The sequence below is a fragment of the Spermophilus citellus genome, assembly GCF_964194105.1.
Source record: "Spermophilus citellus genome assembly, chromosome: 14".
NCBI classification, from domain to species: Eukaryota; Metazoa; Chordata; class Mammalia; order Rodentia; family Sciuridae; genus Spermophilus; species Spermophilus citellus.
Window position 1 is genome coordinate 65,586,506 of NC_138194.1, and position 12,423 is coordinate 65,598,928.

Here is a 12,423-nt window from a genome sequence, read left to right on the forward strand (position 1 = left end):
TAAACATCTCTTTGAGTCTCTTCTGGTAGTTTATACTTCTCTAGGACTATTTCACCTAAAATATTTCACAAATTTGTCTAATCAGCTTTGTAATATCTGCTACATATATAGTTGCATTATTTTTTTATTCCAAATGTTATTTATGCTATTTTTCTTACTCACCTTTGGCATGCTAATTTTATTGGTTTTGGCAAAGAACCAGTATTGGAATTTATTATATCCTTCTATTATATCTTTGCTTCCTATTTTATTAATTTCTTTCTTTTATCTTTATATTCTTTTCAATTTTTATGTTTCTCCTGCTTGTTATTTTCTAATTTCTTAAGTTGTATACTTAACTTATTAATTTTTTAACCTTTCTTGGTCTCGGTTACAAATGTTTAAGGATATATACACATATATATATATATATTTATATTTAGTTACAAAAGACTATAAATCTGAATATTAATGCATCTCATGAGTTTTAATTAGTAGTATTTTTGTTTTTTCTCAACTTTATGTATTTTCTAATTTTTATTCTTCTATAATACATGGATAATATAGAAGTGTGTTTATGAATTTTCAAATATATTATTTTCTTTGACAATTATTTTTGCTACTGTTTATTGATTTAACTATTTTTGTTAGATAATACAGTATATGAGATATGGATCCTCTGACATTTGTTGATATCTATTTTATGACCTGAAATGTAATTGAGTTTTAAACTGTGTTGTTAGATGCATTGTTTTATAGATACAGGTTAGATCACACTTGTTGGATTGTTCAGAATTTTTAATATCATTATTGATTTTTTGTTGGTTGAGATATCAGTTATTGAGGAGGTATGTTAAAATATATTATTATGTGGATTAGTTTATTTCTCTGTATATCAGATATTTTTTGCTTCATATATTTTTCATAAGTTACTAAGCACATATAATTGTGAAATTATTGTATCTTCTTGGTGAATTGGGCCTTTTATGTAGTGATCTTTTATATTATATATAATCTTTTTGCCTTTAATTTGTTTTTGTCTGATACTGATCAAAGATTTACCAGTTTTGCCCTTAATGTTTTCATGACATATCTTTTCATAAATTGTACATTAAATTTTTGTGTGTTAAGCTTTGAATGTGTCCCTTGCAAATGTCTTTGAGTTGTACTTCCATTTTTAATCCAGTCTGATGATATTTGTCTCTTAGTCAGAAGTATGCTAGGTAATCAATTCCATTTACATTGTGATTAATGTTATGTTTGGATTTATGTCTATTGTATTGGTTTGGATGAAATGAATTATTCCTCATCCTTTGGTTGAAGATGTTGCAATCTCTAAATCACCCAATCACCTATGTGCTATGCTGGATTAGCCCTATGGTCCCTGACTGCACAGTGACCTGGGATCAAATAGCATCATAAAAAGATGATGCTATTTGGATGGAGATAGTCAGGATAAAGAGAGCAGTTTCAGGAAGGGACAAGTTCATCATCATCCTGTCTTTAAAGAACTATCATATTCATATGAAAGAAGGATTAATATGTGAGCGGCTAGTAACAGAGTTAGAATAGAAGACTGAAAGCATACTTTATGCACTGAGCAACTGTATGTGCCAGAAAAATTGCTAAGTGCTTTAAGCATTTTTCACATATAACTTAATTCATACAACAAGTCATTGAGGGAAGAGGTTTATTATCGTTATTGTATAGAGGGTAAAGTGAGGCTCAGAGATTAAAGAAGACACTCAAAATCAAACAACTAGTTAAGTGACAGAGTTGGCAATCATAATAAATTCTGTCTAACTCTAAACCCTTGCTTTTTTTCACTGAATTATACCACAAGGAGGTAATCTGGTGAATGTCAAATAATGGAGGAATTTTATCTTATAATTAAAATTTATCAAAAATATAATGAAGTGTCATTTGAGCATCCCATCACTGGACATCTCTAAGCAGAGATGATGTGGCTATGTCAGGACCATTACACTGGAGTGGGAAGTTGTACTTTAGAACAGAGGCTTGGATTAGATGATCTTTAAGATCTAGTTCAGTTTCCATCAGCTTTTTGGAATTGTCAGAACTTAACAAATCTGTGCTTTTCAAAACTCTCTATTTTCTGAAACTAGCTGTGGTATGAACTTGGCCTTCTTCACTTAGTCCCTTAACTCTCTACAGTGACAGGTGATGTGTGCAGGTGAGGACTTAATACAATGGTCTTTTATGATGAGTTGATGAAAGTCTGTTTGGCTCATTTAGATGGGAGAACAACAAGTCATGTATGTTTCATAGAGTGAAAATATGAGAGCAGAGTACGGCTTATTAATGGGATATGCTAGAGCCAAGAAATGCAAAAGCTGAGAGACTCAAGACCATGTTCATATATCAACAACCTTAACATTAAATTCATAACTCATTTTAAATATAAATAATATTTTAAATATGTTATTATTTTCTAGGTAGCTTTTTAATTTGTTCTCTTTAGTTACACATGGCAGTAGAGTATATTTTGACATATTTATACAAACATGGAGTCCATCTTATTCTAATTAGGATCCCAGTGTTGTGCTAGTACACGATGTGGAGATTCACTGTGTCGTATTTCTATGTGTACACGGGAAAGTTAAGTCAGAGTCATTCCACTTTCTATTTCCTGTCCTCTCTTCCTAGGTAGCTTTTTTGTAAATTTCCAGAGTTCATTGGGAGGGAAAATAAAATCTATCTTTTATACCTTGCTTTGTGGACATGATCTACCTTACAAAGGCCAAGAGTCCATAAGAATAAAAAAAATTAATTTCTGTCAGTAATAGTCTCATCAATCTGGCCCCTCTGTGGCCTCTGCTTCTGTTGGCTAATTTTTATCCTCACTGCTACTAGATCAGTGACCACCCGCTTCTTTCAAAGCCTAGCCAACAGCATATTTCTTTCAGAAGCCTCCATTGACCTTGGCCTCTTCCCATACTGTATTTCTCCAGGTAGCTGTAGTATATGAATTATTTTATACATCTTTACTTTTATTTTTGAGTAATCCTTTGAAACCTTATAAAAGTAATTCATAACTGGTCCCTACAACATCTCTCTGTGGTGTGTCATCACTGTAGTCCTTCTTTACTTGTGGGGGACACATTGCAAGACTTCCAGTGTATCCCTGAAACTGTGTGTAATGACATACCCTATATGTGCTATGTTTTTTCCTATACATACCTACCTATGATAAAGTTTAATTTATGAATTTGGCACACTATGAGATTAACAATAATTCTCTTATTAATAAAATAGATAAATTATTACAATATTCTCTAATGAAAGTTATGTGAAAAAAATATTTTATTGGGCTTTCACTTTTTCACTTAAATCATTGGGTCCCAAATTTTTAATTCTGAAAATATTTCAATGAAGTTGGCAGGTATATTAAAATAGGTTTGAAATAATAATCTAGAGATTGTATATATTATTATATAAATTAATATTATTATGTTATAATTATTATATTCTTCAAACTATTATATAATCTTATACTAAATACTATATTTAAATTTTTCAGTTGTTCCATATCAGGGATGGTAGGACATAATGGGTTAAAGTAAGCACTTTATATCTTCTCTTTGGTATATCTAAATTGCTGTCACTACTCTTGTGCCTTCAGACTATTATTAAATAAAATAAGGTTTCCTTTAACACAAGTACTATGATACCATGACAGTCAATCTGATAACTGAGAAAGTTACTAAGTGACTAATGGGTAGATAGCTTAGACAGTGTGGATACATTTGATAAAGGGAAGATTCATATGAAGTGGGATGATGAGAAATTTCATCTTATGAATTAGAATGGCATGCAATTTAAAAATCATGAATTATTTATTTCTGGAATTTTTCCCTTAAAACTTTTGGATAGTCCTGTACTGCAGGTAACTGAAACTATGAATGCATGAAGAAACTGAAGCATAAGGAGACTGAATTGCTCAGTAGTTAGTGATAGAGTTTTATCATCTTTCAGCTCCACAGACTTATAAGCCAAGTGTTATGTTCCATAATATTTCTTATGGATTTCTGATTCTTGGATTTTTATATTATATGACATAGCAGACATCTGGAATTTGTGTTTGCATTTGGCTTGACTTTTTATTTGAAGGGGCCAAGGAAGTGCTAACCAATGCAAACAGGAAAGAATGGATATTAAATTCCTACTGAAATGTGAACAAATTTTGAAGAACGCCTATGATTGAGGCGTGTACACTATAACATGAGTGTGAGGCAGAAGGCAGGCAGGCAGGCCAGAAAGTAAAAGAAGAAAAAGGAAGTACCCAAGAAAAATTCTTTCAGAATTTGGCCATGTATCTCTCTGGGTTGGATATTCTGGTTTCATCCAGTTGATTCCAAGTAGACTGGGGGCTTTTTGGGGCAGTCAAAGATGTGTAGTGTAAAGTTTACTGGGGATTAGGAGCATGAGGTTCTAATTCTGGAACTTCTCAAGGTTAGATGGTTAGATTTATCACTCTTATTTTCCTGGCTTCAGCTTTTCTTGTCGACAGTTGAGGAGCTTGCACCAGACCAGTGATTCTCGGAATATGGTGTTTGGATGACATGCACCAGAATCACCAGGGGAGCTTGTTAAAAGTCCAGATTCCTGGACTCCACCCAAGCTGACTGAATTGGACTCTCTGAGGGTGGCTCTCATGTATATTTGCCTTTTGACAAGTTGACTAAGTATGTGCATTGGAGCTTGAACACCTCTGGATGAGGTAATCTCCAAGGTTCCTTCTACTTTTGACATCCTATCACATCCTGAGTAAGAAAGACAGTAATTACAGATTTCTTTTCAACAGACTTCTTTATCCTTCTTTAGTGTCAGAGCCTCTAGTGGTTTTAAATTTGTCAAAAATCATTTAATTAGCATGTGATGACAATATATTGTTTTTATTTTTGTAGGCCTCTCCTGGCTTATTATGTGCTTTGGTTCCATTTCTTTCCTCTGCTACTGTTCAGCAATCTTCAATCTCTGTCACTTATGTTATCACTGGAGTTTTTAGTGTTTTTTCCTATTAAAAAGATACTAAAAAATCCCTCATACAATTAATACACTGTTCCTTTGTATTAAAAAAATCCTTCAATATTTTAGCAGGGTTTACTTCCCAAGTATTGCATTATATCTCATTTTTGTTGTTTTATCTCCCAAATTATCACCTTCATCCATCCAGGTATCCTTTAGTTCTTGAATGAATTTAGGTAGCTGATTACCTAGAGCCATCTGGTTCCTGTCTGTTGTTTTTATAATAAACATTAAGTAGATTTATATTTTACTCCTTTATATCATTAATGGACAATTTTATTCATGGAAAACATGAAATAATAAAACTTTAGACAGTAAGCACTTATTAATAAAGAAAATAAACACTATATTTAGTTTGGCTCTTCTGAGTTTACTATTTGACATTTTTTGTGTCTTTTTTATTTTTTGGTTTATTTGCTACCTCCTAGTTTTAGAAAAGTGAAGACAAAACCATGTAAATATTTATGGAAGAATAACTTAAAATAATTCCATACATTACATAAGAAAATAGACTTGCAACAGATTGCACCATCTTGCCATTATGTAACTCAGTTGATAGATAGGGCACCAGTGGTTGGGATGTTTCTCTTCAGCTTCTCTTCTTAAACAGCTCCTACTCAGATTTCAAGACCCAGCAGATCTGCCATCTTTCCTGTGAAGACTTCTCTGGCTTCCATAGAAATAACCAAGTCCTCTTCCTTTATGTTTTCCATGTTCTTGGAATATTTGTATGTATATACCTTAAAATAATTTATATATCTGTATTTCTATCTATCTATCTATACATTCATTCATCCACCTATGCTGGGGATTGAACCCAGAGGTTCAATAGGCAAGTGATCTACCACTGACCTGCATCCCTAGCCCTATAATTCATATTGAACATCATAATAATCATGCTTCTGTTTCTGTTTTGCTGTTATATCGCATTTGTCTGTATGTCTCTGATTTTATGGGGACCGACACAAAATATGTGTTCAATAATTGATGTTTCTTGAATGTTTTGTATGGACTGAGATATTTGTTCCCTAAGAAACATACTCTTCTCCCTTATTCTGCAGTACCTAGAACACAAGATCTTTTATGTACCCATTTAGAGATGACAGACTGGCCAAGTGATCTGGTTTCTCTCCCTGGTACGGGAAATAGTTCAGCTCTGCCAAAAAGCTGTCAAGAAAAGTTCTTATATTGAGAATGATGTGGTGATGGCTACTTGAACAGCTCAGAACTCCCTTTAATAGACTTAGGTCTGCCTCAAGTCTGGATTAGGGCCAATGCTTTTATATCCCAGTCAGCAAAGATCAGAAGTCAGCAAGTCACAATCTTTCATTCTGTTCTGAAAATTGCAGAAATGATTTGTCAATAAACAACAGAGACCTTCTAGGACTGGATATGAGAGGGGAGAAGCCTAGAGATCTGAAGGCATGTTTTTCTGTTAGTTTGGGATTGTGGTTTATGCAGGAATCTTACTTCAGTCTGGTAAAGAATTTGAGAGTAAGGGCAATACAAGGGCACAGTAGTCAAACAGTATAATAGTACTGGATGTTGGTTCAGGAGTGAGGAAACAGGCACTTCCCACTGTTGGTAGGAAGGACAGAAGTGTAGGTACCATCTTTCTACAGTGCAATGTTGTAACGTATCTTAAAAATCTTAAAGGTGTTTATATTTTATTTTCCCACCAATTTCATTCTATGGATTTTTCTTAGTGAAATAATTGGACAAGTGTACCAAGATGTTTGTATAAGGATGTTAAGTTAGAACCAACCTAAAGATTTCAAAACTGTTCAAATTGATTCATCTGTACAAGGGGATATTATAAAGCTACTGAAATAATGATACAAAGACATTCACAGAAAAGGAAAGAGGTATATATTTTTAAATTAAAATGAAACTATCTATAAATTATATCTATAAAAGATAGTTTATAATTATAGATTATAATTAAATTTTATGAAATTAATTAAATCTTTACATATGTATATACCAATTATGGAAGTTACTGCTGAGGGATTTTTTTAAAATTTAATTGATTTTATTTTTTTAAATGCATGACAGTGGAATGCATTACAATTCTTATTACACATATAGAGCATAATTTTTCATATCTTTGTATATAAAGTATGCTCACACCAATTCATGTCTTTATACATGTACTTTGTTTTTTTGTAATTTTGCATTTTTTTTGTAATTCTTATTACACATATATACCATAATTTTTCATATCTCTGTATATAAAGTAGATTGACACCCAATTCGTGTCTTCATACATGTACTTTGGATAATGATGTCTATCACATTCCACCATCCTTGCTAATCCTCTGCCCCTTCCCTTTCCCTCCCACCCCTCTGTCCTATCTATAATTCATCTATTTCTCCCATGCTCCCCCTCCTTACCCAACTATGAATCATCCTCCTTGTATCAGAGAAAACATTCGGCATTTAGTTTTTGGGGATTGGCTAACTTCACTTAGCATTATCTTCTCCAACTGCATCCATTTACTTGCAAATGCCATGATTTTATTCTTTTATTGCTGAGTAAAATTCCATTGTGTATAAATGCCACTTTTTTTAATCCATTCATCCACTGAAGGGCATCTAGGTTGGTTCCACAGTTTAGCTATTGTGAATTTTGCTGTGGCTGTGTCCCTGTAGTATGCTGTTTTTAAGTCCTTTAGGTATAGAGGGATAGCTGGGTCAAATGGTGGTTGAGGGAATTTTTTCTTTTGATTTATTTTTATGTCACACATTTTCTACGGAGAATGTGTATACTCAATTTATAGAGAAATATATTTTTTTTCCAATTAACTTCTTCGGTTTCGCATTCTCCAGGTTGAATGAGCAGCACTTGGAACAAAGTACAAGAATCAATTACTAGGAAATTAAATGATAGAGTGAACAGGCAAAAAAATCTACTTACTCCAAATTTGGTGATATTTGGTAATACTTTTGTATTTTCTGAATTTTCCCCATTCATCGCCTTCTACTTAAACTACCTTTGTGGGGTAGCTGTTTTTAAATTCCTGATACCTTTTCTCTTTCTCTGGCTTTCACTTTTCAGAGGTTACTGCCCTTCTCCCATACACATGAGATTATGCCCCTTCCTTTGAGTGCTGCTGTTGTATTTCAGGTGGACAATTATCATTTTTACTTGTTTCATTAAGGATTTTGAGAATCAGATTCCATGATCCAATGTCATTCTGCCATGTTAGCCTGTTAAGTAAATGTTATGATGTTTAGAAACATCTTCCTCTGTTTATTTACTTATTTTATAGTCTAAAAATTTATTAGTTTTCTCTTTAGAGTTTAATTTTATGCATCCTTTCCTTGCAATTAATTTCATTACTAGCTTTTTGATTTGATTGAATAGTTCACCTAAAACACAATTCTTGCTTAATAATGAAAATATTTGTCTATCCATTTGATTTCAACTTCTGTATTTTGTGGTCCTTTAGGTACATGGTGCAAATTCCAAGGAGAAGCTTGAGATTCCTTCCGCTGCCCAGTCTCATAGTTCCTCCCCAGAAGGCAACCTCAGTTACAGAGACCCTGGTCTTTCCTTCCAGATCGGTGCTAAGTGGATTTGGCTTTTGAGTTCAGTTTTGCCTGAAATACATTGTTTTTATTTGGTTACTTTTTTCATTATTTTAATATAGGTTTTACCTTTAATTTAAATTTCTTATTTGATATAATAATTAGGAGAGTGGCTTTAAAGCACTTATTCATGGGACACTAAATTATCTTGTTTTTAATTTCTAGTTTTATTACATTCTGATTAGGGAGCACAGTGTACAATTTCTATTTGTAGAGCCCTGAGACTTTTCAAGGAATCAACTAAATGGTCAATTTTTATAAATATTTCTTATATATTTGAAAATGTATAATCTTCAAATGACACATAGTATATAATTATTAATTCAAAATAATTTTATTTATTGTGGCTTACTTAATCTATTATGGAAAGTGATAAATTTATTTCCTTCTTAAAGTTTTATCAACTTCTATTTATGTTCCTGATAATTTTATGTTTATATTTTAATATAAACATAATATGAAATTAATATTTGGCAGGAATGCATGATTCTCATATATTAACTCTTGATTTTAATTTTTAGTTCAATCCTAAAACTAGCACCTGTACCTTGTTATAAGAAGAATTCTAGATGAAAAGTAAAATCTTTCCTCAGTCTCCTCACCTCCAATTTTACACTTCAGTGGCAATTACTTTCAAATACTTTTTATTATTTTTATTTCTTCTGGGTGATAAACTTAATAGCTTTAAATAATATGTTTATATCTTTCATTTTTAATTAATTAACTTTAGGCATTATATATTGATTCATTGATATGAAAGATCAAAGATAAAATTATCTGCACTACCTTCTCTTTTTCAAATAATTTCCAAGTTTTTCTTAGACAAGTGAATTTTATAATTAAAAAAGATACTTCAACTTCTTAATTCATGAACATTAAACATTTCTTGACTCTTTTTAAATTTAGGATGATATGTTAATCAGCTTTCCATCACTGAAACAACATGCATGAGATAATTACCTTATAAAAGAAAAAGTTTATTTTGGATCACAGTTTTGGAGCTTTTAGTCCATGACCAATTGGCCCTGGTGCTTTGAACCTGTAGTGTGGCAGCATGTCTTGATGGGAGCATATTGCAGAGCAGAACTTCTTACATCATGGCCTGAATCAAAGAGGAAGAGGGGGCTGCCTGGGGTCCCACAGTCCCCTTTGAGGGCATGTCCCCAATGACACAAGACCTTTTACCAGGCCTCACCTCCTGAAGGTTCCACCACCTCTCAAAAAATGCCATCCTTGGGGACCAGACCTTTAATACATGGACCCTTAGGGGACATTCAACATCCAAGCTATAGCAGATGAGAACATGAATTCCCTAATATAATGTTTCTTGTGTCTCCCTTTCTCTAACATGTGACTGGAATTAGCTACTTTATCTCTTTTGTGTGGGGAATAGAGCATTAAAATCTCCAATTTTAATTAAATCGATGTTTTGCCTATAGGTTAATTACAAATGTCAAAGTTTGATAGATAGCATTTCAAAACTAACTTTTTTTTTTTTTAAATGGGGGTCTCATTATATTGCCCAGGCTGGCCTCAAACTCTCAGGCTCAAGCAATCCTTTTGCGTCAGCCTCCAGAGTGACTGGTCCTACAGGTGCACACTACCACACCTGCTAGATAGCATTTTAATATAATAATTATGTAAATGTTCACTGCACATTTGGTGGGAGTATTGGATATGTAGAGAAAGCAATGCAATTCAGTGCACCTATGCCCCTTTAAGGAGAATGCTCTAAAGGTTGTGACAAAATGGATTCTCTCTAAATTTTAATACTCATTTCATCTACTAATCAGATTAATGCCAAATAACTTAGTTCTCCCTTCTTTTTGACTACACTTTCTATAGCTTCATTCAATCTATTAGTTTAACCTATTAGTTTCTATCTATTAATTTACACCTTATGTTCTTGCCAAAACACACCCATATCTTTCTACCCTATCACCAATACCTTGCAACCATTAGTCATAGTATTTATTGAATACTATAGCAAGAGTTGTCTTATTTCTAAGTCTGTCTCAGAGCTGTAGCTTCTATATTAGTTCCACTATTTCTTAATCCTGTATATTACTTTAAAAAATGCCTTTACCCACCTTGCAGTGACATTCCCCCCCCCCAAAGGTTTATGGAAAGTAAACTTTCTGGGTTCTTGTTTGTTTTGAAAAATGTCTTTATTTTTTATTTTATTTTATTTTATTTTATTTTATTTTTTACCAGTGTTTCCCTGAAAGTTTTGCCAGGTAAAATTCTAGACTTAAAATCATTTCCTCTTAGCAATTTGAAGTTGCTACTCCTATGCCTTTTAGCATCTCTCACTTCTAATAAAAGGTATGATGCCAAACTGATTTTCTTGACTTTGTAGGAAAGATGAATTTTTCCTACTGAAAGAGTCTAAGATTTTTCTTTTAAACTTCAGTATGATGAAATTTTGCCAAATGTGTCTAAGAATTGCTTTTCTGTATTCATCTTAGTGAACAATCCTAGATTCTTTCAATCTCAGATTGCTATCTTCAGGTTTGAAATTTTTATTATATCTTTGGTTATTTTCTGCTTTTATTTTCTTTTGTATTTTTAAAAATTCTTTCTTCAGTAGGTTTTCTGCAAGGAGAAGAGTTATATATTGATAATCAATCTCCTTCCTGAATTGGAAAACTGCACTGTAATTTTTTTCAACATGTTGTGATCCTTTTTGTTTAATTTAATAATTGTTGACTCAAATTCCTTTGTGTTTTGCATGCACAATACACTCCTTTCTTTGGCCTACATTTGTTATAGCTTTATTCTATCTATTGGTATAAAATATTAGTTTTTATCTGTGAATTTACACCTGAGGTTCTTTGAGGTTTGTCATTTGTCAGCAGCACTGAATTGGATTTCATGCTCACCTGCAGTCCTTTTACACTGTGCCTTTCCTATTCATTGACTATTCATTTTGATTAGACTCTGTAGGCAGAATGTCTTTAAGTAGTTTAATCTGGAAGTGTGGATCCGTTGTGATATTTTCTGAGAACATTTACATCTGAAAATATTTGGGACATGCACGTAACTTGTATGGTATTGGATTCTTTGGGCACAGATTTTTTTTTTCTCCAATATCTCTACATATGTGTTCAGTTTAGGGAAGTCTGAGACCATGCCTTCCTTCTCGATCCCAACTAGCATATCTACGCCAATTGAAGTAGATATTTATTCTCTTTATTCTGCTGAACATCATTCTTCTTGTAGCTTTTGTTTCTCCATATCCTAGGAGAGTTTTTCATGCTTTTTCTCGTTAGTTTTGCTACCTTCTGCAGTTTCAGCATCACCAACAGCTTGTTAGAAATGCAGAATTTGGGTCCCACTCCAGGTACAAGTCAGAGCTGTTTAAAAGATTACTGAGTGACTTCTGTGCTCCTGAAAGTTTGAAGTATTATTTTATCATAAATTCTATGTTTGCAATTTCCTTCTGTTCTTCATTGTTTTTCATAGACTTTTAAACTTCTGATAGCATTTTTAGTTTTCTTATTTTTTCTATACTTTAGCTACTTCCTTTGCTAGCTTATTTTCTATTTATTGTGTTTTGGTTTTGTTTCATAGAGATGGTGACCTTTGCCATCTTTAGGAAACCAACAGTAAAAATATGCTTAAAAATTTCACCTGATGTAGAAAACTGTTTTTAGAAGTTTTTCTTTTGGAGGTTTTAGTTTTCTCTTTTGCTGGAATATCATTTTCCTTTTTCACAATTTCATTGTTAGATATTTTACTGTTTTCTCATTCTGGAGGAAAAAAATGTATATATGAGAAATATCAAGACTTTGTCTTTATAAA

The 12,423-nt window shown here is 32.6% G+C and overlaps 1 protein-coding gene across 3 annotated transcripts in view; it reads left to right on the forward strand.

Moving 5' to 3' along the window:
- The window catches only part of CPQ (carboxypeptidase Q), a 487,125-nt gene that overhangs the window by 49,792 nt on the left and 424,910 nt on the right, over positions 1 to 12,423 (forward strand). The window contains exon 1 of one of the 3 annotated variants that reach the window (XM_081265870.1): positions 8,481 to 8,619. The exons of the other annotated variants lie outside the window; for them this stretch is intronic. The gene's annotated coding sequence lies outside the window, so the exon portion shown is untranslated. Of the gene's footprint in view, positions 1 to 8,480; positions 8,620 to 12,423 lie in introns of those variants that run through there. 3 annotated transcript variants of the gene reach the window in all.